The sequence below is a fragment of the Lynx canadensis genome, chromosome D2, assembly GCF_007474595.2.
Source record: "Lynx canadensis isolate LIC74 chromosome D2, mLynCan4.pri.v2, whole genome shotgun sequence".
NCBI lineage: Eukaryota > Metazoa > Chordata > Mammalia > Carnivora > Felidae > Lynx > Lynx canadensis.
This window is the reverse complement of record NC_044313.2, coordinates 57568110-57575193: the sequence shown is the minus strand read 5'-3', so window position 1 is coordinate 57575193 and position 7084 is coordinate 57568110. Positions and strand designations below refer to the sequence as shown.

The 7084-nt window shown below is 42.1% G+C and overlaps 1 non-coding gene across 1 annotated transcript; it reads right to left on the bottom strand.

Moving 5' to 3' along the window:
• Window positions 1–6276: 6276 nt before the first annotated feature.
• On the bottom strand, window positions 6277–6380 carry LOC115527816. Its single transcript, XR_003973053.1, has one exon. It is a non-coding gene; the product is annotated as a U6 spliceosomal RNA (small nuclear RNA).
• Window positions 6381–7084: the final 704 nt, after the last annotated feature.

The following is a 7084-nucleotide window of genomic DNA, read 5'->3' as shown; positions in this document are numbered from 1 at the left end:
GCTCAGAGCTATTTCTTGCAGTAACTATTTATTTATTTATTTATTTTATTATTTATTTTATTTTATTTTTTTGCAGTAACTAAGTGTCATCTCACCCATCTTAAAATGCTTCCCATTTGTAAAGGGAGTATTAATTTTTTTCTTTTTTTTTTTCTTTTTTTTTTTTAACATTTATTTTTGAGACAGAGCATGAACAGGGGAGGGTCAGAGAGAGGGAGACACAGAATCTGAAAAAGGTTCCAGGCTCTGAGCTGTCAGCACAGAGCCCGACGCGGGGCTCAAACTCACGGACCGCGAGATCATGACCTGAGCCGAAGTCAGCCACTCAACCGACTGGGCCACCCAGGCGCCCCAATTTTTTTCTTTTTTTATTCTGGTTGATGCACAATGTTACATTAGTTTCAGGTATACAACATAATGATTCAAATTTAATGTAAATTACTTTGAGCAAATATATATTATCCCTAAATGATGTAATCCCATAGATAACTACATTGTTCTAGTCACTGCAAAGATGCTCAAAGCTTTACTGAGTACTTTCAAGACAACACTGTCTCAAATGAAAGTGGTTTTACATTCAAACTTTAATTGAGAGGACGATAGAGGAAATATAAATCATAACCAAAAAGGTTTGGATAAGAAAAAAATTGTGACATAATTCTGGAATGTTGTGTAAATAAGATAGATATTTATAGTTCTAAGATAGATGTAAGAAATGATATTTATTTCATAAAATCTATGTTTCAAAGTATACTGTATAATCTTAATCTTATTTCAATATTGTTTTACACCTTTCTTACCCCAGTCCTTACCCTAAATCATCTTTCATTCAGTCACCTTTTCAGGTTACAAGGTAGGGCTTTTTCTCATCCTCCCACTTTGCAGCTGAGAATACTTTGGCAATGAACCAAAACCGTGGGGACCTAGCTCAGATCACACTTGGACTGTGAGGAATGTTTGCCTGCCAAACCATGTAACACTAGCTGCAGTCTCTCCCCGGCTTTTTAAGGAAGTGAAAACATTTGGATTGTTTTTCTTAATTCTCATGAGAGATACCAAATAAAAACAAGATGTCTTGGATTCTTTTCATTATGAACTGGAATTCGGAGAAATTTACTATAAATTCTTCTTTGAGAGCCTATGCTATTTTTGGAAAAGCAGTTAACGATCGATGTGGTTTAAGAATGAGGTAGCTGTGGGTGCGGTGCCTGGGTGGCTCAGTCGGTTAAGCGTCCAACTCTTGGTTTCAGCTCAGGTCATGATCTCACAGGTTCATGAGATTGAGCCCCATGTCAGGCTCCGTGCTGGTAGCATTGAGCCTGCTTGGGATTCTCTCCTTCTCTTTCTGCCTCTCTCTCCCCCTCCTCTCAAAATAAGTAAATATTAGGGAAAAAAAAACTTAAAAACAAAGAATGATGTAGCTATGATGAACTGATCAGAAACTCATATGTTGCTGCTTCAGTAACAGGTTCACACATCTGTCCTCTTTTTTCCTGCTCAGAGTGTTTCCTTGGCACTTAACATGGTTCCTATCCTAATTGTTTAAAATATTTTTTTAATGTGTACTTATTTTTGAGAGGCACATAGAGTGTGAGTGGGGGAGGAATAGAGACGGAGACACAGAGTCTGAAGCAGACTCCAGGCTCTGAAACCGTCAGCCCAGAGCCCGACGTGGAGCTCGAACTCACACACTGTGAGATCATGACCCGAGTCAAAGTCGGACACTTAACCGACCGAGCCACCCAGGCGCCCCCATAATTTTATTTTTAAGTAAGTTTACACCTAATGTGGGGCTTAAACTCAGGATTCCAAGATCAAGAATCACATGCTCTACTGACGGAGCCAGCTGGGTGCCCTCCTACCATAAACTTCATATAGGGCTTCTATACTGCTGTTTCACAACCAGCTGAGTAAGGCACTTTGTTTCACAGAAGTCCTTTGTGGTTTCCCCTTTTCCTTTGCAAATGTTGAGCTTGGGGTCGAAGAATGGAGATGTTATCAACCATGATGAAAAAATCACATGTACATAAAATGTTTGAAGATGAAAAGTGGATGGATGAAAGCTAAGAGAGCACACCTCTTCATTCCGGATGCTTAGCAAGCGGCTGTCCCAAACATTTGGGGTGGGGAATGGTATGTTGAATTAAAAATTGTGAAACAAAGTCATATTTGCTCATGATTCTCTTCATACCTACCAAAAATACACAAATATAAAATGGAGGGAAAGCTCCAATCTCCAGTGAGAGAACAGCCCCAAGTATTATGAAGGGAGAGTGCTGCTGAGAGCTGACACTCACCTCTTAGACCTTGAACAATCCGTATCTTCTCCACAACAGCATGACGACATGGACGTTGCTTGGGATTCTCTCTCTCCTTCTCTCTCTCTCTCTCTGCCCCTTCCCCACTCACATATGAATATGCTCTCTCTCTCTCTCTCTCTCTCTTTCAAAAATAAACTTAAAAAAAAAAAAATCAGGGCTGCCTTTGTGGCTCAATAGGTTGAGCATCTGACTTCAGTTCAGGTTATGATCTCACGGTTCATCATCGCTTCTTGACCTTTTGGCTGTATCAGATGTGATCTTGCGTTTCTTGAGTTCCAGCCCCACATCGGGCTCTCTGCTGTCAGCACGGAGCCTGCTTGGGGTCCTCTGTCCCCCCCTCTCCACCCCTCCCCCACTTATGCGTGCTCTCTCTCAAAAATAAGGATTTTTTAAAAAATCAATTAGGGGCACCTGGGTGGCTCAATCGGTTAAGTCTTCAACTCTTTTTTTTTTTTTTTTTCAACGTTTTTTATTTATTTTTGGGACAGAGAGAGACAGAGCATGAACAGGGGAGAGGCAGAGAGAGAGGGAGACACAGAATCAGAAACAGGCTCCAGGCTCCGAGCCATCAGCCCAGAGCCTGACGCGGGGCTCGAACTCACGGACCGTGAGATCGTGACCTGGCTGAAGTCGGACGCTTAACCGACTGCGCCACCCAGGCGCCCCTCAACTCTTTTTTTTAAGGTTTATTTTTGAGAGAGAGAGAGGGAGCGGGAAGGGGCAGAGAGAGAGATGGAGACAGAGGATCCAAAGTGGGCTCTGCGCTGACAGTGGAGAGCCCAATCTGGGGCTTGAACCCACAAACTGTGAGATCATGACCTGAATCAAAGTTGGATGCTTAACTGACTGAGCCACCCAGGTGCCCCCAGAGCCTTCGTGACTCTTGATTTTGGCCGAGGTCATGATCTCACGACTGTGAGATGAGTCCTGCGTCAGACTCCCTTCTGGGCCTGGAGCCCGCTTAAGATTCTCGCTCTCTCTCTCTCTCTCTCTGCCCCTTCCCTACTCATGCTTTGTCTCCCCCCAAAAATAAAACTAAATCAAAATTTAAAAAATTACAAAACCCCAGCAAATCTCCTTTCTGAGCGATTGTAATCAGTTTAAAAGAATTCTTTTCCTGTTGTCTGCTAGTGTGAATTACTTACCATCATTTGGCAATTTGAATATCCGTGAGGAATTAGAAAACAATTATTGGCTTCAAATTCTTCTGAGCAGCGGGTACACTGTGGGTGTATGTACACTGTTAATATTCAAAATATAAATGAAATTTTAGGCAAATGAAAAAAGGCTACATTGACGTTAAAACAAATCGTGGCAGATCTCGACTGACGTTAAAACAAATCGTGACAGTTTTGTGAGTTGGAGCCCCTTGTCGGGCTCTGTGCTGACTCTGCAGAGCCTGCCTGGGATTCTCTCTCTCTCTCTCTCTCTCTCTCTCTCTCTCTCTCCCTTTCTCCTCCCCAGCTCATACTCTCTCTGTCTCTCTCAAAATAAATAAACTTTAAAAAATGATTTAAAAAAAATCCTGATATCGTGAATGTCATGGAGTTGTTCACGTAAGAATGAACAATTTTTTGATGTAGGTAGAATAAGCAAGTTATATTACATCAATGGCATTTTAATTTTTAAAAATAATGAGATTTGGGGCACCTGAGGGCTCAGTCGGTTAGGCATCTAACTTTGGCTCATGTCATGTTGTCACTGTTCGTGGGTTCGAGCCCTGCTTCAGGCTCTGTACTGACAGCTCAAAGCTTGGAGCCTGCTTCAGATTCTGTGTCTCCCTCTCTCTCTGCCCTTTCCCCACTGGTGCTCTGTCTCTCAAAAATAAATAAATGTTAAAAATTAAAAAAAAATAAAAACAATGTGATTCTTTTGAATAACATAACTACGAGTTCTCAAAAAAGAAAAGAGATATTCTTTAAAAAAAAAAAAAAAAGATTTACTTTTGAGAGAGTGCAAGCGGGGAAGGGGCAGAGAGAGAGGGACAGAAAATCCGAAGTGGGCTCTGTGCTGACAGCTCAATGTTGGGCTCGAATGCCTGAGCTGTGAGATCATGACCTGAGCCAAATTTGGGCGCTCAACCGACTGAGCTACCCAGGTGCCCTAAAAAGAGATATTCTTTATGAAATGATCTACCAAAGGGTTTGCTCTGCTCATCTTATTAAAATGTTCTAACATACACACGCAAATTTATTTACAGTAAACTTTTAGACAATCTACTATAAAACAAGTTTGCCTATAAATGCATTTCTCCCCTCATGCAAAAGGATATTTACACTCGTAAGAAATGTGCTTTGAGGGGCGCCTGGGTGGCTCAGTCAGTTAAATGTCTAACTTCAGTTTGGATCACGATCTCAAGGTTCGTGAGTTCGAGCCCCACCCACATCAGGCTCTGTCTGCTGTCAGTGCAGAGCCTGCTTCAGGTCCTCTGCCCCTCCCCTGCTCTCTCTCTCTCTCAAAAATAATAAACATTAAAAAAAAGAAAGAAAGAAATGTGCTTTGAGAACTCACTGGCCCTTGGAGTTCTCTGATTTCCTAAAAAATTCAGTTTTCTGAAGTAGAGGGCCTGCTCTCTGGTGGTTTTGAATTCCAAGGAAACTGATTGCTACACAGGGCTTGAATAAAGTTTGCCGTAAACATCTGTGGGAAATCTGGGGGTAATCTTGTAGAGGGGTATTAAATTTGCAAGGCCTGTTGGCTGTTTACCCCCAAAGTGTTAGGTCCCCGTCTGGTAAATGAGGTGAATTCTTTGGCACTTTTTTCCTAAGGAGTCTGGAGAGCTCTAAGGATTGGTAAGCAGGCTGCCTTGCACTTTTTAAGCCTTGGTTTGAATCTAACCCGGGTTAACCTTGTGACCCTGAATTGTTTGTGTGAAATGAAGTGGTGATCTCAGTCTTGCCTGAAGGAAACGCCTTTTACACAGAAATTGGCACTAATTGGTCTCCCTGTTGACAGGCTTCACTGAGAGCCCGTGATTGAGTAGGCAGTGAGAACAGAAACTAAATTACCCCATCTCAGCTCCGCATGTCGGCTGAAGGACACCGAGGGGGCAGCTACCAGTTCTCCCCTCTTCAGCGGCATCGAACATGTAAAGCAACGGACTAGATCCGGGAGGTCTGAAGGCCTGTCGTGTGTGCACTAAGGAATGATCCTTGCCATACGTCTGGCCCTGTTCTGCAAAGCAGTCTTGGCGCGGATAGGCCTCTCGACGAGGATTCTGCAAACTTTTTTTGTAAAGGGCCAGAGAGGAGACAGAGATAGGTGAGGTTTTGCAGACCATACAGATTTTGTTGGAGCCACTCAACTCGACTGACAAACGCAGCCACATAGCATACATATGTGAATGCATGTGCCGATCTCCCAACACAACAGTAGGGACGTGAAAAATTGAGTTTTATATAATTTTCACATGTCAAGAAATAGTCTTCCTTTTTTTTCCCTTTCAAGCATTTAAAAATATAAAGATTACCTTTAGCTTACAGGCCATACAAAAACAGGCAGTGGGCCAGATTTGGCCTACCACCCATAATTTGCAACCTCTGTTTTATTTTATTTTATTTTATTTTATTTTATTTTATTTTATTTTATTTTATTTTTAGGCCATAATTCTTTTTTTTTTAATTTGAGAGAGAGAGAGAGAGAGAGAGAGAGAGAGAGCAAGTGGAGGAGAAGGGCAAAGGGAGAAAGAAATCCATGTTCAGCAAGGAGCCTGACCTGGGGCTTGGTCCCACGACCCTGGAATCATGACCTGAGCTGAAACTGAAATCAAGAGTCAGTCGCTCAACTGACTGAGCCACCCAGATGCCCCCATAATTCTTTTTTAATTCAAGTATAATTAACATACAGTGTTATACTAGTTTTATTATATTAGAATCAATATAATGATTCAGTAATTCCATACATTTCTCGCTGCTCATCAAGATGTGTGTACTCTGAACCCCCTTTATATCACCCAAAAAATGTGGAACATTTCACAAATTTGTGTGTCATCCTTGCTCAGGGGCCATTCTAATCTCTGTATCATTCCAATTTCGGTATATGTGCTACGGGAGCAAGCACTGCTGACCTCTGCTTCTGACCAAGACTTGGAACTTTCCCTCGCTCCCACGCCAGCTAGTTAGTGACTGAGCTGTGGAACCCTGAGCACTGGCTTAACTTCCGCGGGCCTCGGTCTCTTTATCCAGTGTGTTTTGACAGAATGGGGAGGAACAGAAACAAATGAAACAAAGTTCCTTTTAGCTATATTAGATTTCCTGAGTCTATTCTAGGAGTGTAAGTCAACACAAGCAATGTTATGTATGTGGAATGGAAATTAGTTAAGTTAAAGGAAACACATAAATCTTAATATTCTCAATGTGATTCTTTGTCCTAGTAAGAGGAGCAATGTCACCATCCTGGGAGCAAGACCAAAATTTGTAGCCTCCTATCTCTATTTGAAGGGTCACACCCTTTCTTTTTGTTTTGCCAATGCTATTCTTTTTCTTTCCTGGGTTTCTTTCTTTCTTTCTTTCTTTCTTTCTTTCTGGTGGGTGGGGAAAGTATGATCCCAGAGTTTATTGGAAAACGGAAATGTTTCTCCTTCAAAGATGTTATTTTAAAATGTTAATGTTTTGGGGGGTGCCTGGGTGGATCAGTTAAGCATCCAACTCTTGATTTCGGCTCAGGTCATGATCTCACAGTTTGTGGGTTCGAGTCCCACATTGGGCTCTGTGCTGAGAGTGTGGAGCCTGCTTGGGATTCTCTCTTTTTGCTGTTTCTCCCTC